This window comes from Lemur catta, chromosome 2, assembly GCF_020740605.2.
Source record: "Lemur catta isolate mLemCat1 chromosome 2, mLemCat1.pri, whole genome shotgun sequence".
In the NCBI taxonomy this organism is placed as follows: Eukaryota; Metazoa; Chordata; class Mammalia; order Primates; family Lemuridae; genus Lemur; species Lemur catta.
This window is the reverse complement of record NC_059129.1, coordinates 95317154-95337991: the sequence shown is the minus strand read 5'-3', so window position 1 is coordinate 95337991 and position 20838 is coordinate 95317154. Positions and strand designations below refer to the sequence as shown.

At 34.9% G+C, this 20838-nt stretch overlaps 1 long non-coding RNA gene across 1 annotated transcript in view; it reads right to left on the bottom strand.

Annotated features, from left to right (window-relative positions):
• Positions 1–11449: 11449 nt before the first annotated feature.
• LOC123633106 overlaps positions 11450–20838 on the bottom strand; it is a 35090-nt gene continuing 25701 nt past the window's right edge. Inside the window, exon 3 of the long non-coding RNA XR_006733544.1 lies at positions 11450–12013. This is a non-coding gene — a long non-coding RNA (uncharacterized LOC123633106). The remainder of the gene's footprint in view (positions 12014–20838) is intronic.

Below are 20838 nucleotides of genomic sequence, written 5' to 3'. Positions count from 1 at the left end.
ATTATTGCCTATTTTTTTGGTAAAAGCCATTCAACTGGGAAACTATCTCATTATAGTTCTGATTGGATTTCTTTCATGACTAATGATATTGAGCATTCGTCATACACCTGTTGATCGGTTGTATATATTCTTTTGAAAAATTTCTATTCAGATCTTTTGCCCATTTTTTATTGGATTGACTTTTCCTATTGAATTGTTGGAGCTCCTTATATATTCTAGTTATTAATCTCTTGTCAAATGGATCATTTGCAAATATATACTCCCATTCTGTGGGTTGTCTTTCTACCTTTTTTTATTGTTTCCTTTGCTGTGCAAAAGCTATTTAGCTTGATGTGATTCCATTTTTCCAATTTTGCTTTGGTTGCCTGTGCTTTGGGGGTTCTACTCAAGAAATCATTACCTAAATCAATGTCCTGAAACATGTTCCCAGGTTTGTTTTTTTTTTTAACTAGTTTCATAGTTTCAGGTCTTAGATTTAAGTCTTTAATCCATTTTGATTTGATTTTGTATATGTCAGAGATAAAGGTCTATTTTCATTCTCTTGCATATGGATATCCAGTTTTCCAAGCACCATGTATTGAAGAGGCTGTCCTTTCCCCATGGTATGTTTGGAAATTTATTTCTGTGCTCTCTATTCTGTTCCATTGATCTATATGTCTGTTTTTATGCCAGTACCATGCTGTTTTGTTTACTACAGCTCTGTAGTATAATCTGAAGTCAGATAATGTGACTCTTTCAGTTTTGTTCTTTTTTGCTCAGGATGGCTTTGGCTATTCTGGGTCTTTTGTGGTTCCATATAAATTTTAGGATTTTTTTTCTATTTCTGTAAAGAATGTCATTGCTATTTTGTTGGAGATTGCATTGAATGTTTTGGGTGGTATGGACATTTTAACAATATTGATTCTTTCAATCCATGAGCATGAAATATCTTTTCATTTTTGTGTGTCCTCTTTAATTTCTTTTATCAATATTTATAGTTTTTATTGTAGAGATATTTCACTTCTTTGGTTAAGTTTATTTCTAGGTATTTTATTTTATTTGTAGCTATTGTAAATGGGATTGCTTTCTTGTTTTCTTTTTCAGATTGTTTGCTTTGCCATTATGTAAATGCTACTGATTTTTGTATTAATATGTTGATTTTGTATCCTGCAACTTTGCCAAATTCATTTATCAGTTTTAATAATTTTTTGTGGAGTCTTTAGGCTTCTCTAGATATAAGATCATATCATCCATAAGCAAGGATAATTTGATTTCTTTTTGTCCATTTGATTGTCCTTTATTTCTCTCTCTTGTCTGATTCCTCTAGCTAGAACTTCCAGCGCTATGTTGAATAACAGTGGTGAAAGTGGGCATCCTTGTCTTGTTTCAGACCTTAGAGGAAAGGCTTGCAGTACTTCCCCATTCAGTATGATACTGGCTGTGGGTCTGTAATACATGACTTTTATCATGTATGTTTCTTCTATACAGTTTTTTGAGAGTTTGCATCATGAAGGGATGTTGAATTTTATAAAGTGCTTTTTGAGCATTGGTTGAAATGATCATATGGTTTTTGTCCTTTCTGTTGATATGATGTATCACATTGACCAATTTGTGTATGTACACCATCCTTGCACTGAAACCCACTTGATCATGATGAATAATCTCCTTAATGTGTAGTTGAATTCTGTTTGCTAGTATTTTGTTGAGTATTTTGCATTCATGTTCATCAGAGATATTGGCCTATAGTTTTCCTTTTTTGTTGTGTCTTTGGGTTTGATATCAGGGTAATACAGGCCTCATAAAATGAGTTTGGAAGTATTCTCTCCTCCTTGATGTTTTGGAATAGTTTAGGTAGGCTTGGTATTAGTTCTTTTTTGAATGTTTGGTAGAATTCAGCAGTGAAGCCATTGGGTCCTAGGCTTTTCTTTCACTGAAGTTTTTTAATTACTGCTTCTATCTCATTGCTTGTTATTGGTGTATTCAGGTTTTGAATTTCTTCCTGTTTCAATCTTAGTAGGCTGTATGTGTCTAGGAATTTATCAAATTCTTTTGGATATTTCAATTTATTGGCATATAGTTGCTCATAGTCTTTAGTTATGCCCAGTGAGTCTGTATATGACAGAGGCATATATTCTCCCTATCCAACAGAGAGGAAATGGCAGTGTCACATGGCAAATATCTAAATAATGGTAATCTGATGAATGCCCATAATCAAGATTGTATTTGAATGATATTCCTTCACTATATAAGCAAAGTAAAACCTGGTATATGAATCTGCTTCTTTTGTACCCTGAGTCCATGCAGTTAGGGTTTGATCTTTCCTCACAACATAAATATGGCTCAAACGCAGTATTTAAAGTTTCAGTGGGTTAATAGACACTGTAAAGAATTCAAAATTAAAACCAGTGTTAAAACCTGTTAGAACCTATTTTATTTTTTTAACATCAGGCTTACAGAAAACATACTCTAGGTAGGTTATTAAGGCTATAAACTGAAATAATTTTTATAGAAGTTAAAATGTTATTGAAATTTCTTTACCAGAGGCAAGGAAAAGGAAAGGATTAAACAAACCACTGTTGTGTAACTCCGACTTAAGGGACAATATCCATGATGAACCTATTATCTGTTTTTCCAGGCAAGATATTTACTGAATCCACTATTTAAACCAGCCAAAATTGTGAAATGTAATTCATTCTTTAAATAATTGGAAATCAGTATTGTGAATGGATTTTGATTGCTAGAAAAAAATGTTAGCTCTTTCTTATTAACAAAGTACAGCTGAAAATGAAGAAGAAAGACAAATAAAATATGAACTTGTTAATGGACCCTGGAAAAATAAATGAGGTTTTCTTAATTTCTTAGTGACTATGAAGAGAGTGTTTATGTCACATTGAAAAAGACAGCTCTGTTGCAGTTTTGAGATGCAAGTAGAGAACATACAGAAATTGTTATTAAATTATGTCAGATTTTTCTTCTTCCTAGCATCTTTTTAAGGAAGGCTTTTAAAAATATAATGCTAAATACTAAATCACTTAGTCAGATTCACTTTTTCTTATATTTTCTGAAGTCTTAAATATACGTTAAATATATAGGCTCATTTATTCCAGAGGTAAATGGACTTTCAAGGTAAGTAATTTGTTAGAAAGAGTTGAATCCTAAATCTGGAGACAGATCAAAAGAAATTACTCTGCTCCAAAATAAACCTTTAACTGTATAGATTGGAGATAGCCAAGATAACTTCTGAGCATTCACTTACTGATCAAAGTGGAGAAAATATTAAAAATACTATCTGACAAATCTCAATACTCACTGTGAAAATCAAACTAGGTAACAAAGTACAAGCTGTTGAAAGTGATTTTTCATATTTCTCAGAATTTTGGCTTAAGCTCCCAAACCAAGAATACATAAAACAGACACCAAGGATTCCAAATTCCTCTTCCAAATAGCAGAACAGTCCTGATACCCTCACCCTCACCACCCCAATCAACTTATATAAATAGCATCCTTGAAATGCCATAGAAATGCAAAGAAGATATTCTTTTCCCTGTAGGAAAATCATGGGGAGTGCTTCTACCCATCCAAGCCAAGTTGGAGGGGCACCAAGATAACCACTCAAGGAGACTCTGAAAGAAGGGACACTAGCATCTCATTCCCTGGCTGGACATTTGCTGAGCTTCAGATGCTTATATGACCACTACTGGTCTGTCACCAGGGTAAAGAGTGATAAGGCTGATACTGGAAGAACTCAGCAAGTGTTCCAAAAGAGACTGGAACATACTTGAACATAAAAAATGATGCTTGCTTATGCCTGGAGAACCATGAATGTCAATGTTTGGCTAGGGTATCTATGATGTCAAGGTAAGGAGAAAAATGGCATGGCTGCCTTCCTGCAAAACCAAGTGAACACCACATAGGTTACCAGACTCAAGCTGTCTTTTAGTTACACCTGCCTAAGAGGTTGATCAGAGGTAAAATGCTGTGGGGTAGTACAAAAAGCATGAGCTTGTGGGTCAAAAATGCTTCACAAGAGCTCAGCAAGGAAATTCATCATCAGCATTAAGGAATGATGCAAGAAGGTAAATGTGCTTTTTGGCCACACTCAAATAGCCATTGTGAAAATGCCTATATTTGAAGACTTGCCATATAAAGGAAGGACCTGATTACAACAGTCCCAGTGATATAAGAAGTCTGATGTTTGTCCATTAATCTGCTCTTCTCTTATTGGAGGAACAAGAGAAGGAAGAGTAAAAGGACAGCCATCCCCCATCTACCCACCACTGTAGATCCTCTGCAGAAGGATTTGGCACAGGCTAGAAAAAGAAGGAAAGTTTTGAATAGTATGTGAAATTGAAGTTTTTATGTGAACTAAATCAGACCAGAAAGATTTGGAATTTGCCACTGATACCACCAAATATCTAGGAAAGGAAATCTAGTATAAAGGGAAAAAGAAAGAACCATTTTCAATATATCCCATTGAATTTACACTGTATAATAAACTAGTTACACAGATTATAAACATACTTTAAAATGTTTAAAGCATTATAGAAATAATGCTTATGTTTGTTGTGATTACAGTTACTGTTATTTCAAATCATAAAGACAGGTATAACGTGTTCACTCTTTTCTTCTTTAATTTCAAAAAGACAGCTACTATCAGTGAAATAATGTTTCCTCATTTCAATCATATCATTTGTCCTCAAAATTCTATAGTCTGTTTTCATCCATATCAAATTTGAATAAGCTCCATACTATTTAAAGATGAAACACTAGCCCTCTTATATCTTCTCATTTATTAACTTCTTTATTAAATGTTAATATAAAAAACTACAATTGTTGCATTTCATATGCTTCAGAATTCCTTAAGAGCTTAATATTTTTTTTATTTTCCATTTATAAGTACAAAAGTGAAACCTCCCTTCTTGATTAATGATGTAAACCTTCCACTTTATAAAAATTAAATACCTGCCTCATCTTCATTCAATGACTAAATCTCATTGACATCTGGAATCATAACTTGTAGACATACACCCTTCCATCCACCACCCAGGACTTTCTTTAGGCTCAGGTAAGAGCGGCCACTGACCTGGACTCTGCACTTTTGAGAACCAGCTTCTGGGGCCTGAAAAGCCTTCTCCCCAGTTCCATGCTTCTGAAGGTAGATTGTACTGTGGATATGCACTCCACAGATCTGAGAGGTGGCCAAGAGGTAGCTGATTGTAGGAGGTGGAAAGAGCTTGGACAGGTGAGCCAAGTTGAGCACATGCATAGTGATAAGTCCCTCACAAAGCCAGAGATGGGAAAAGAAGTGGATAGGCCACCTCCTTTCAGCACAGAACTCCATGGAGTCTGAGGTTTCTGACTTTAAATCTGGCCTTCCAAATAATTAGGTCCATTTGTCAAAAGACGAGGATAAAGCATATTTTATTCAACAGTCTGTCAACTTGATTTGTGATTTTAAATATTTAGACATTTGGTGTATGGGCCTCCATTTTTAGTCTTGCCCCAGCCCTGTGATGTTAGTGGCAGAGAGAACAACCACTATCCACCATGTCATGTGCCAGAAGTGGGGCTAAGGGGACACATAGAAAGGTGATCAGGGAAAATGTCATCCATTTTAAAAATAGTTATTAGAATATTAATTAATAGATATTCTCTGCTTTGTTTTTAGATGCCTTCTGTTAAATTTTCAAGCCTATCTTCAAAGCAGATCTAACAGATACTTGACAGTCAATTTCCCTGTCAGTCCATGTCTGCTCTAGGAAATGTGGAGCCCACAACCCCCACTGAGTGAGCAGGATCTATCTGACTCCTCCCCTTAGTTTAGCTGACTGGATGAGTGTGGATAACTGATCTAAGCTGGACAAATTATAATTTCTCCCCAAAATCAGTTACAAGAATGCAAGAACTTTAGTCTCTGCTGGGCACTTGACCTGACAGAGGATACAATGCCAAGTTGGGGCGGCATCAGCAAACAGAGCAGAGGAACACCATCTGCCAAAAGAAATGGTCAGAAAGCAGACACACACACAGAGATGCTTAGCAGAGAGCCCTTCCAGCTGATAAGACAGAGGGAAAAAGAGAGAGAGAGAGAGAGAGATGCTGCCTTGATTTCTGCTGCTTTCCAGATCCTGCTTCTGGACCTAATGACTGACATCTACATTCGCTCCTTTGAATTCTAAAAAGATGCCCTTATTTACTTACAAATAAGTTAGGCATTTTACTTATGCTAACTTAAGTGGTATATAAGAACAGTCATCTTTCAATAAAGAACAAAAGGTTTTCCCAGTTGTAATTCTGTAATTCTATGATTACATTTTGCATGTAACCCATATACAGAAATGAAATTAAACCAAACTTTTACTCTCATAAGAATCCTATGATGTAGGTACTATTATTACCACTGTTTCATAAATGAGAAAACTAAAGCACAGAGAAGTTCATTAACTTGCCCAATATCATTCAACTAACGTTTAATGTCATTCAGTCAGGATTCAAATGCAGGCTGTGTGATTCTAGGATTTACACACTTAAGAACTATAATTTATAGAATATCAATCATTTTTCCATAATTCAAAGTCATCCTACTTTAGAGAAGTCTTATGATAACTCATTATTTATTCAGAAGTAACATTAGGCAGAGTAAACAAAACAATATAGCCATTAGAAGGAATCTGAGAAAACCTTAAGCATTTGGGATTATGAGTTTGATATGCATATTTAAAGTCAGGAAACCTTTAACCTTCTTTTATAGGATGCCTCATTGACCATCCTCTCTGAGGAGATACAAAGAAGATTGATGTATGATAAAATCATTATGAAAATTAGGGGATTTATTTTAATTTTCCAGTGAATAAACAAACATGAATTAGAGAGTAATAAGACCAAATATTTACTAGGCACCCAAGAAAGCTTGAGTAACAATTCTTGCACAGCTGAGAATCTCTCTAGAGTTTAAAATAATTTTTTATAAAGCCTTCATTCCTCCGTAACATATGTTTTTTAGTTAAGACATAAGAAACTAAGACTATTGTGTGATTAAATTGAAATTTAAAATTTTTTACTTAAAATCAGTACCATTTTAAAGTAAAGCTGAATATAATCTCTAAAAGTAAGTTTTAAAATGTTAATGACCAAGAACATAATAATACGTGATGCTGTGTTTTGAATTATTCAGTATTAGACAACAATAATCTGCTATTTGTACCCTGAGCCCAACTTTTTGAGGTGCAGGAGAAATAAAGGGAAAAACCTCTGCTCCCAAGATTGTACAATATGGCTTAGAAGACAAAAGGGACCCACTAGAAACAAGGGCGGTAAAAAAGGAGTATTTTTTGTTATTTGTTTATGCTTCCAATGCATTAAAAAAAAGATCTGAATCAACTTTAAACAGCAGCATATAATCTAGTCATACATTATGGTATAAAATAAAAGTCTAAAAGAGAAGGAAAAGAATGGTGATGCAATAGTCAAGGAAGGTATCGTTACAAGATAGGAAGTGTTTCAATAAGCAGAAAGAAGGGAGAGGCCAACATTTAATTGCAGAGAGGCATCATAAACATCAGTCTGGAGACAGGCAGTATTATAATATATTGTGATTATTCTCCTAACATGTCACCATGTGAGTTAAGAGATAAGGTCTCAGTTCTAGGAATGAGTCCCTGCAAGGGCCCAGACAATCAGGGTCATTCCATCCTTCATTTCACAGTCACTGGACCAGTGACTAAGCCAATCAAAACATGGTGTCCACTGGTCTCAGTGGTTCAAGGAAGGCCTCTTGATTTTGATGCAGGAAGGGATGTTTTCTGTCACCTTGGTCATAAATGAAGCAGTACGTGGCCCTACTAGGAACTAGCAACCATTCTACCACATGACAGGGTAGAAGGCAGAACAAACAAACAGATGAAAAAACAAAAGCTTGGGTCTCTGGTTATCATAATTATTCTCAAGTACTTAAAGCATGAAAAGTGTGATTCTTCATAATCATGTGAAATAAAGATGCTTTCTACTGAAGAAGTATTGTCAACATATGATACCACTGATTTGTGATTATGTTCACAGTCCCTAAAATATGGCATCTATAAAGAGGAATTTTGTTTTCCAGTCTCATAATACTCTCATTGATAACATATCAACAATGAAGAAAATACACAGAGGAATTTGCATAATATTTCCACTGTGTGCAATATGTACAATCTATTGACTTCAATGATTATCACTTCATTAAAAATGAAACATAATTTCTTATCTCTCTATCTCAGACATATATTAAGAGTCAGAGATTATAAAAGGGGTATGTTGTGATAATAACACGATAATCTCTTAGGAAGATTATAAGCATAATTGTACTAAAATGAAAATCACCGCTAAGCCAGTTAATGACCAAATTTATATTCCTTTTTAAGAAATAAGTTTTATTAATGTGTTGTAGTTTCCAAAACACCTGGACTGCTAGTCATAAAGCTGCTTTAATCAGAATGCCTCTGAATCATTTTCTTTTCCACAACAGTCGAAACCTTTGGAATGGCACAGCACAAAGACAAAAGAGTAACTTCATATAACTCCTATTTTAAATAAGGATAAGTACGATATAACTAATCCATGTTCTTTTGAATTAAAGTCAGTTATAAGATTATTTCACATACCTAAATTTCTTATTTTTCCCCTTGAAGCCTAAACCATCCCTTTATTACTGGCAGTCAGTTGTGTTTAACTGAAATTTAGGTCACCCGACTGTCCTCTTTTTTTCCCCTATCCTAGTTTCCACATCTCTAAGTTTTATCATTTTACTTTCAGTCAGCACAGTATATAAATACACCAAATCAATACTCAATTTGATAGATAGAGGTCTAATTTTAACAAACTTTTATCTCAATCAAACCCCATTCCAAATGTTATCTTTATTTTAAATGCCCCACATCACTCAATGTTTTAAAGTTCTTTTTATTTTGCTCTCAACACCTCTCTTCACATTATCAACAATAGCTTATCCCTCTTTTCTTATTTTTCAGTTGGAAATTTTTGCCATTGAATAAATAGCAGCAATCTATACTCTTTTCACCTCAATTACATCATTTAAAAAATTTTAATATATGCAAATAACTTCTTACCTACTGCAAATAGTGCTGCTTAACCCTGATAGGCCAACAGTTCTGGTTTATTAGACTTCCATAATGTACTCAACTTTTACACAAATTTTTTAAAAGAAATGAAAAAAGTCAATAATAATTTCATTCAACCTCTAAAAGCAATAGTTTTCTAAACTCCTGAAGTAATCCCTTCAATAAAAACATATGAAATATAAAACTTTACAGGAAACAGAAAGTCTATTTTCTTTTCAAAAGGTTATTTGTAGAGATTTTTGTTGAACTTCCCCAAATATCACCCCAAAACTTCTTAAAATAGCAAAATCAAGTTTATTCTGACTTACAGCACTAGGGGAAAACACCACCTTAACAAAGTCTTAGCAATGTCTCAGAAGAAGGATGTCAACAGTGAGATATTTATAAGACATGGCGGTCTGAGACCAAATGGTTTAAGGTTGGTATTTCAAAACAAGGAACTCATTAGGAGTGGATAAAAGTTTGTGATATAATGGTTTAGCATTGGTAGACATAGCACAGTGAGGGTCTTGAAACAAGTCTTAAAAAGTAAGCCATTGTTTGATAAGTGAACAGTTTTCCCAGGGGAGTAAATTGTTGTGCCCAATAAATTGATCTATAGGAAATTTCTAGAGCAAAGAGTGAAGTTATTTATTCATTTATAGTTTTATTTCTCCCAGGCAAAATTTTCTTGGAAGAAGCAACTAAGTCAGGTTGATACAGGCTAAAATCTTATCAAGATCCTGTTGACACTGATGGTTTTATTGCTCAGTCCTCCCTGTGGTCATTCTTCAGCCTGATCTGTAGGAAAAATGGTTATTATAGGGGGAAATGATTGCACAGATGTTTGTAGAATCATTATTACATATCAGGGTTCTGTTGGTGGTCATCTCAGCTGTTAAATGCACCAGGTTTTCTGGTTCTTTTTGTTGGATTATCATTTGGTGGAACAAATGGCTATGAAAGGCATTTAAGATTCTAGGGATTACTATTTGAATACTGCAGCACAGGCAAATGTAATAAACTATGATAAAAGTTTGTAGTCCACATATAAGCCAAGAGCTGAGGCTTAACTCAATCAAAAAAACAGATTGTATCCACCAAAAAGCCTATAGACTAAATGTGGGTATAATAACCAAATTACCTAAGTTTATAATTTCCTTATTTGTTTCCTGGATGTTCTTAGTAACGTTAAAATTCTTGGAAATACCGACAGGGTTGTAAATACAATAATTTTTCCTAAAAGGGTACATGCAATACTTTTGTAGTCCAGTTATGAGTAGGAAATCGCATTTTTGAAGAGATAAAGAGTTCTGGGGCTTTCTATGACATTACTGACATTATACAACCCCTTTCAATAGCTAAACCATAAAATGTTAAGATTTTCCCCACCATCCATGCCTCTAGTAAAAAGTGACATAAAGAGCCTTGGGGACAGAAGAAAACCGTTCATGATTCCCTTTGAGTAGTTAAGGTTTCATATCTAAATAGAGGCCCAGTTTTCCTCTTCTTGCAACAAGCTAAATAGTTATCTCTCTTATTCTGAGAGAGTGAAACAGTGAATCAAAATGTAAACTAAGTGATATCAAAGACTACCTGATTACCTTGAAATAGGCATCAATTTACTAAAATAACAAGTTCCTGTCTAATTTATTGGTACCTTTTGTGCCACAAATTCAATACCTGTGGTAGAGGGCTTCCCAATGACAAATTCTTAGCCAAAATACCCCAGTGTGAATGCCAAATTTTATTGTATGGTATTGGCACTAGTAAGAGGTAATTAGGTGCTAAGTTGGAGAATATGTAGCGAAAACATCATGAAATAGATGAAATGTTATGTTTTATAGAGAATCCAAAGACTTACCGACATAGTAAACTTGGTTTGTAGGGTCTGTAAACATGAGACAGGTATTAAATGTATTCCAGCCAGGTATGGTTGCTAGTGCCTATAACCCCAGCTACTCAGGAGGTTGAGGTAGGAGTATCACTTGAGCCTAAGAGTCCAAGGCTACAGTGAGCTATGATCAGATCATGCCACTGCACTCCAGCCTGGGCAACAGAACGATAACCTTGTCTCTAAAAGTAAAAATGAAAATAAATAAATAAATACATTCTGCAGTTTCCCTTTCTGAGTCGGACTCAGTGAAAGTTCAATTACATAGAGGTGTGCATCTGCAAGTGATGGCTGAGTGTTAACAGAAAACTCCCTTCCTAAGTATAGCATAATAGGGTGTTTTAGTTTTGGTTACTTGCCTGATGTGCTGTCCTCCTCTTAAAAAAAAAAAAATTAGTAATTGAGTCAAAAGACTGATGAAACAAATGTTTTAAAATGTTTTATTATAAGGAATTAGAAGTAAAGAGAGCTAGTGGACATTCAGATGAAAATGACTTCAAGCCCAGCAGTTGGTTCAATTGCATGTTTTGCCCAAATCCAAATCATGAACAAAGTGTATCCAGGTATTAGACTTACACTTAAGAGTGAATAAGAATACGGAAAGCAGTATTGATCACAGAGATCTCATAAGTAACATAGTTAAGAAATAACAAGTGTGTTTGTTAACAATTCAGAACTTTAACCAGAAAAGACAAAATAAAATGGCTAGAAAAATAATGAATAAAAACATGCAAATTAAAGAATTACAGTCTATAGCTACAGTCATCTAGAACTTGTTTCGTAGGTCTTGAGTGGAAGTTTGAGAAAAAGCTGTCCATATCATGCAGCTGTCTTCATCATCCAGAGCTCTTGGGTAGAAACTGTCTTCTTTCAAAGATCATCTGCTGCTGAAGGAGTCTTAAAAACCTTAGTTTTAAAATAGATATTAGAATGGCAGTTCAGGTGCCAGAGGGTGTGGTAGCCGGCTTCCAGGATGATCCCCACTGCCTGCTACCTAGTAGTCACATCCTTGTGCAGTCCCATGGTATACCAAGGTTAGTCTCTGTGACCAATAAAATATGGCAGAAGCAATGGTATGTAAATACTGAGATTAATAATAAAATAATGCATTGTGACTTCCTTCTTGTTTGTTCTCTGTCTCTCTCTCATCTTAAATCATTTTTACTCTGGGGAAAGCCAGTTGCTATGCCATGAGCAGCCCTATGGAAAGATCCATGTTGTAAGAGACTGAGACCTCCTAGGCAATAGTATTTGAATAATCTATCCCAGATAAGCCTCTAGAAGATTGCAACACCAACCAACCAAAAGCTTGACTGCAATCTCATGAGAGACCTTGACCCCAAATCACCAAATAAGTCATTCTCAATTCCATATCCTTAGGAATTATGTGAGATAATAAATGTTTGTTGTTTTAAGTCACTAAACTTTGGGGTAATGTGTTGAATAGTTTATTACTCTTACATATATAACAAATACAGAGGGTGAGATCTTATGTCTTTTTAACTAGGAGACACAAATCCAGGAATATACACCCTGGACTGTAACTGCTGTTATAGTGGCTAAAAATATCTGATAGAGTTCCTTTTAGCATGGCTCCAAATGGGGTTTATCCCCCTCTCTGTTGTCTTTTCCTGAAGACAAAGTCTTCAAGTTTTAGGCCACATAGAGTTTCTTGGAAGGATGTAACAATGGAAAGGCAACTTGGATCTTTTGGCAATAAGATTAAATATATGACATGAATGCCTTGCAGTAATTTTCCATGTGTATCTGAAATAGAGTCCAAAATCAGGAAAAGAACAACGAATCTCATAGGGTAACTTGTTACAAGTTCATGTGGTAAGAGTCAATGAGTGCCAGGAGGGGTTAATTTCCTGGTCTTAAGGGCCAGAGGGAATACTCTTGGTCAAGGAAGCACCAAAGTGTCAGATAATTTTATGAGTTTGAGTTTTAAAATATTATTAGCTCTCTGTAATTTACCTGAGGATTGAGGATGATAGGGACAATGAAGTTTCTAAGTACAAAGATTTATAAAATTTTCTAATAGTCCCAGTAAAATGAGTGTTTTTATCACTGGAGACAGAGATTGAAACTCCAGGTTGAGAACACAAAGTCAAATAATGTGTTTGCTACTCTCAGAACCATAGCTCTTCAGCAAAAAAATACTTCCATCTACTCAAAGAATAAGCAAACAATGATCAGGACGTATTAAAAAACCTATAGAAGAGAGTAGTTATACAGACTCCTTTAAAGATGTTCACAGAGATCTTGAGGCTTGGGTTCTTATTCATATCCCATCTTTATAGACATATACCAGAGACACTCTCAGCAATATTAGTAAAAATTTTTCCACTAATGTTGACTGACTACAGTGGTCAATTTGTCATTGTTGTGGTGAGGTAATTTCAGGTGAAAGTTTTGGCAGGATTCTAGTTGAGGTCCTCTAGTATCACCAAATATCCACTTTGAAGTGTCAGAGATTATCCTCATGCATTTTGCAACCAGAATTTTTCCAGTAACTGTTTTCAGTTTCTGTAGCCAATCGCTGGCATTCTATAATAGCTTCTTTCAAGCTCTCAAAATAATTGGCTTCTAAGACTATGATGGGGCCCAGGACTCTAATGAGACCTGCCTGCCTGCCATACTGATTATCTAGGCATTTGCTTTAGACTCCACGCTATCTGTTTCTCCGTGGCTTCAATTTTTATGACAGTCAATTCTGACAGAAGTTCTAGAACATTTAAAAGTTATTGAATCTGTTAACCATTTCTAACTGAGGGTTTTAGCTCAGGCTGCCATAACAAAATACTATAGACTGGGTGTTTTAAACAACAGGAACTTATTTTCTCATGGTTCTGGAGGCTGGCAGTCCAAGAATAGGCTGCCGTCATGGTCAGGTTCTGGTAAGTGCTCTTTTCTAGGCTTATAGATGGTACCATCTTGCTGTGTCCTCACATAGCCTTTCTTAGGAGAAGAGAGAGAGAGAGAGACAGACAGACAGAGCATGTGCATGCAAGCTCTCTGATGTCTCAAAGGGCACAAATCTCATCAAATCCCATCATCAAGTCTCCAAGCTTGTGACCTCATTTAAGAGATAATTTTATGGCACAAAATGCCTCTTAATATTTAGATTCCCAGGAAAGAATTTCAGCTACCAATGACTAAATAAGTCATAGAGAGATGTGAATTTTTTTTTAAAGTTGGGAACCCATTGCTTGCAGCAGCCAGTGAAAACCAGAAAACTTTTTAATTGTGCCTTAGTAATCTGTCTAGGAAAATTTTGAGTGGGTTGTAATCTATCAATGGTGAAGAATACTCCCCTTAGGATAGATTATATTCCAAATTACTCACTGTGTTTTGACAAAATTGTAAATTTTGGTGGGGGGGTATGGAGAATGACTCTGAACTAAAACATTAAGTACTCAGTCTTCAAGCTCAACATAGAACATAGCAAAAGGTCGTCCATGTATTGGACATGAAAAATTTACAATATTGAAGTTCCTTGTTAAGGCCGTGCGTGGTGGCTCACACCTATAATCCTAGCACTCTGGGAGCCCGAGGTGGGAGGTGGCTTGAGGTCAGGAATTAACGACCAGCCTGAGCAAAAGCAAGACCCTGTCTCTACAAAGTAGAAAAAATTAACCTGGCGCAGTGGCCCACACCTATAGCTGCTTAGGAGGCTGAAGCAGGAGAATTGCTTGAGCCTTGGAGCTTGAGGTTGCAGTGAGCTATGATGACGCCACTACACTCCAGCTAGAGTGACAGAGCAGAACTCTGCCTCAAAAAATAAAAAATAAAATAAAATAAAATAAAAGTATTGCCTATTTCAATGTTAAGTAACACTAAAGAAAGCAGAACACAAGTTTATAATGATGCATACCAAAGATTAAGTAGTATTGGAATTTAGAAGCACAGGAAAACAGAGGATGACTCTTTTATTTGGGCTTAAGGTCCTGAACAATCTATAGCCTCACCTATTAGTTTTCTTGACTAGAATTGGAGTGTCATAGGAACCAGTAAAAGGTATGACTAATCTAAATGGCTTTTAGCTATTAACTTGAGGAATTTTGTAGCTTCTGGTTTTAGAAGCTTTTAAAGCTTGTAAAAGCCTAGGATCAACCTAAACCTTGATGAGTTCATCCCTGATAACTCTCCCAATATCAGAAGAATTTTTGCCTACAAAGAATCTAGCACCATGTGGTGATCTTCAATCTGGGCTTGATTTAAATACAAAAATACTGTAGATTCAAAGTTCTTTAGCTAGAAATCTATGATTTGTCTATCAATAGGCAAATTCTAAGACATCTGAAGAAAAAGGTCATTGGGAGAGTTTTTAATATAGCAATTCCACAGGTTTTCTGAATCCTTCTGTTTTCTATGTCATTCAGAGTCCTCTAATAATAATTTTATGGTCTTTTCAATCTTCCTTTTTTACCTACTTTTTGTGTATAAGATTACTCTTAATGTAGGAACCAACTGATATTGACCCAGAGCCTGGGTTTTGTTCTTAAAACTATTCTGAAGGCCTTTGTAAATCTCTATCTTATCTACACATATGTAAGTCTTTGACAATAGCTTTCATCTAATACTAGTATTTTTATGAGTCTTAGGGCTTAAAATCAATCCTATGGGGCTTGCCTTTTTCTAAACAGGATTTAACTTTTAGAGATAATAGATTGGTGAGCTTTGGGGGTTTTTGGAGACCCAGAAAATAAGAAAACTAGGTCAAAAAGAGAAGTAGGGGTAGAGGGTAACACAGAAGTAAAAGATGAAGAGGAATAGTAAGATAAATGCCATTGATTTCAAGTTGTGATTAGAAATATATAATAGAAAGATAATTTTAAGTTTTTCACATTTCTTAAGGAATCTTTTAAGGAAGCACTTTTGGAGTCGGAATTTCTTTTGGAAGTTTCTTTATAACAATAAAATCAATTTGGACCACCAGATGTTTAAGATTTTTCTCCCTTTCTGTTCTAAAGTGCTTCTCAAATAAACAGTGTTGCTCAGATCAAACGTTCCTCAAAGTGGCCACTATAATCTAAATTATCCTTGGTGAAATTGTCACTTAGAAAGATAGCCACATAAAGTGTAAATATGTTAAGAGTCAGGGGATTTGACCAGGATGGGGCAGACAGACTTAGTTTTAGAGAGTCTAGAGTCAATCCAACAAAAGCATTTATTTTAGGGCACCTTATGTCTTGGGCACTCAAATAGTTGGCCTTTGCCCTGACTAATCACACAACTCCTCCCTCAGAATTAGCCAACCACACAGACCTAAAAGTCTATGTAGATGGAACCTTTGGACAGGAGATATCTTGCAGAATCATGTTCTCACAGGAAAAAAAAAAAAGAAAGAAAACCAAGACAAGACTGAGGAAAATACTCATAAAATACTCATTAATATGTAACCTAAGGCAAAATTTCTCCCACAGAAACTGGTGTAAGTAAAAACTTTCTGCAGTTGTCAGCCCCTGAGGCCAGTCTGAGAAACAGACTTATTGGGGTTTAAGCTGTTTTCCTCTTACAGACTCGTGGGTGCAGGCAAACACACACAAGGACAAAGATAAAGAGTAATTAACAACAAAGGAGATTTTTCAGCAACGATAAAGTCTTTCAAATCTGATCAGATAATAAAGGCATCCATAAAAAGTATTTTATTTCCTGGGGGAGAATAAAAGCTTAGCATTTCAGACCACAAGAAAAAAAAAATGGAACAAGATCGTCCTCTCCCTCATCACAGTCCAAGAGACCGCTGAGCAAGAGGCTCAAAGCACCTCAGTGGAGAGTGCTGTTTTTGAATCAAGGCTCTCAGCCACAGCAGTGAGGTGGGAACTCAATTGAATGTCAGTGGAACCTCCAGATCTGCTCTATCCAACATGGTAGACTTTAGCCATGTGTGAATATTGAAATTTAAATTTAAAGTAATTAAAATTGAATAAAATTAAAAATTAGTTTCTTAGTTACACTAGGCACATTTTAAGTGCACATTTGGGTAGTGACTACCATAGTGGACATTTCTATCATTGCATAAATTCCTGGTGGACATCACTGTTTCAGATTGTTGAACTCACCAATATATCACCAAACAATCTGATAATAAACTAAGTTTATTTTAATTTACTGTAATAGGGAAAACACCCCTTTGACAGAATCTTAGCAGTGTCTCAGAAAAGAGAAATCTGAAGTGGCTCTGGGATCAAGTGGCTTAAGACAAGTTTTTGGAGGCAGAAAACTGGTGAGAATTGAGAAAAGTTTGTAATATAATGGTTCCAACCTGGTCAATACAGCAATGTGAGGGTCTCAAAATGAACCTTGGTAAGTAAATTCTTAGATAATAGCAAACTGTTTCTTCCAGGGAAGCAGACTATTGTCTCTGATAAAATTGGTCTATAGGAATATCCTGCAATAAACAGCTGACATTATTTCTGGTTTGTGCTCTTATTTTTACCTGGCAAAGTAAACTGGATCAAGATCAATTAATTCATGTTCACATAGTTCTCATGCTATTTAAACACAAACATTTTTAAAATTATGTTAAAATGGGAAAATTCTTTTCTTTCTGTAAAAACAAAATAAAAGCATTAAAACTATACCGAAAAACATTATTCACATTTTAATTTATAAAAAAAATAGTACCATGAGAGCATCATAAAAGTAAAAAATCTAACAAAATCTAAAGTAATAACAATAAGAATTTTTAAGCCTCTTATAGGAGAAGAAAGACTGAACTTTCTTCAGACTCTAATTCTGATGGATCACATTAAGAAAAATCCATATAAACAGAAATTGTGCATTTAAATAAATTCCACACAACCCAATCCAGTTTCTATAATTTAGGCAAACTAAATGAAGGCTTCCCTAGATAAGCAGTTCTTTAACAACATCATTATAAGGTCTAGCTCTAACTCTAGTGCAATCTGCAAGCAAAAGTGAGCTAGAAAAGAATTCTAAAATAGCATCCTCAAAGAACAAGTCTCTATAGACCAACAAATTAATATCAATAAGATATAGGAAAAATATTTTTAAAATAATAAAATGACAATATTGATAAAATTTTTTATTAAAAATAAACAAATAAATCAAAAGAAAAAAAAAGAAGAAAGCAGAAAGAGTAGGGAAGTTAGTCTCACCCCAAAAGAAGTACATGAAGACAGTCACCTGTTCTCAAGGAGAATTTTTTGTCATTTATGGAGGTGTTGTAGAATGAAAATGAAAAAAGGAGAGAAAATTTTAAGTGTGGCACGTGAATGATAAGAAATGATGGAGTTGTATGCAAAATTGTGAAGGCAATGGAGCAAAGAATAAGAGGAGTAATATCAGATATAATATAATGTATTAATCAAGGTTCTGGTCTCCAAAGAAACAAAACCAATAGGATACACATACATATTTAAGATGGGTTTTATATGGGAATTGGTTCATATGATTATGGAGGCTGAAAATTCCCATAATCTGTTGTTTTCAAGCTGGAGAACCAGGAAAGCTGATGATATAATTCAGTCTGAATTCAAAGGCCCCAGAACTGGAAGCACTGCTGTCCAACAGAATTGAAGCTAGAAGATGGATATCCCAGATCAAGAAGAGAGAGTAAATTCACTGTTTCTCCACCTTTTTCCTCACTAATGTGGGCAGGTTATTCAATCTCGTCTTATCCAGGGCCTCAACAGATTGAATAACCTGCCCACATTAGTGAGAAAGACCTTTACTCAAAAAGTCTACCAATTTGAATACTAATCTCTTCCAGAAACACCCTCAGTGACACAACCAGAAATAAGTTTTACCAGCTATCTGGGTATCCCTTAACCCAGTCAAGTTGACAGATCACATATACCATTAAAAAGAAGTATTTTGCTTTATAGTCATATGATATTCTTGAGAGAAGTTTTATATTTAGTATGAGGAGAAATGAAGAGAGAGGAATTATATTTGGCTGGGGACATAATTGTATTTAATGGGAAGCTTGTTTTTTAAAAAGATTATTAAATGGAAATAAAAACCAGATATGAATTGGATCCTTGTCCTACCTTCAGAGAAGGTGTCCAATGCATTTACATGAGGACAAGGATTTGGAAACCAGCACACAGAGACCCAGACCAATACTGTTAGAGTGAGTCTCAGTGATATCAGCAACTACTAAATAAGAGGGAACAGACTGAATTCTGCAGAACTAACCAAATCATTATTTGAATGATAGAAATCATTTAATTCTATTAAATGGCAGAAATAGTACATTACTGAAATTATGTTACAGAAAATCTGATCATTGAAACAAGTGATAAACTTAAGGAATATACATGGAAGAAATTAACAAATAAAATGAATATAAATATAATTTATGAAAGAGATAACCTCATACAATCTTAGAATTATAAGAATTGAGGATAAAATTGAACAAAGTTTCTAGAAATGCTTTTTAAAGTACATGAAAGGTCTTAATGATGTCTCCAAGTAAAAATAAAAACAGTCATTTTAAGATATAGCCTAGTCAAAGACTTAAATATCAAGGATGATTAGAATACTGTCAGATTTCTCAATTATAATAAACCAAGTATAGGCAATGGAGTTATATTTTCAGAATTATCAAGCCAGTATTATCCTGATGTTTGTGAATGTTCTTAAAAATCTGTATGCAAAATTTATCATGCATTGCATTTGTGCCTTTTCTAGAGAAAAATCTCATAGCTTTCATCAGATGAAACTACACAACAACCATTACCTCTTCCTGTGCCTTTTGATGAGTGCTTATTATGTGCCATCTTGCTGAAAATATCAAAATGCTCTGTCTTTTTTTTAGCCAAGAGATGAGCACATAACCCAACCTAAACCAATGGATTTTCCTCCCTCCCATCTGATTTCTCCTCTCCTCTCCTCTCTCTTTCTTTCTCTCCTCTTTCTTTTTCTTTCTCTCTCTTTTGCTCCTTTTAATTTTAACTAAAGTGATACAAAAGCAGTAAATACAGTATAATAATAAGACTCTTCAAAACATGCTGTTAAGAGAATAAAAGAAAAGCCACAAACTGATAAAACACTTGCAAATCATGTATTTGATAAATGATTCATATTCAGAATATATAAAGAACTCTCAAAACTTAATAATGAAGAAAATTAGGTCAATTTTTTTAAATAGGCAAAACATATAAAACTATAACCAAAGAAATACAGAATACAATTACAATAAAATAATATTTTCACCCATCAAAAGGACAAATTACTTGTTCCATACTTCCACAAAAATGTGAGGACAAGCACTCATACTTTTGTAGCAATGTCTCCAAGTGCTACTTCCCATGTGCTCTCATGTTCTCTCATCAGCTTCGTCCTCAGACCAGCATTGTTGCCATTGGTGTTGGTGACCCGCCTCGGATTGCCTTACCACTGGTCATAACTATCCTCAGCCAGTGGCTGCTTCCACTATCACCATCTGGCCTCGGAAGAACAAACCCTGCCCCTTCATTATCTCCTTTATCATAAACATTAGATATGCATTTCTCTTCAATTCCCCGCAGCAAACCATCAGTCCCATAGTTACATAGGAGATTGGAATTTATAACATATCTTTATTGAAGGATCAGGGATAACAGAAAAGAAACATAAGGGAACCTACCTAATGCATAACCATCATTTGAACATATCATACAAAAGAAGGGCCCCTGAATTTTCACCCCAAAAACCAAAAAACAAATGGCTGCTAATTATACAACTCTATTTCCCTTGCAACACCATGTACTCTAATCAGCAGATAAGAAGCCATTATCTTTCCAAATATCTAGATTCTTGCTTTCTTCTGGATGCCCATTTTCTTCTCAATAATTAATCTAACCCTTATAATCTCTTTAAGCCTGAGATAAAAATACTTTGACCATCACTACG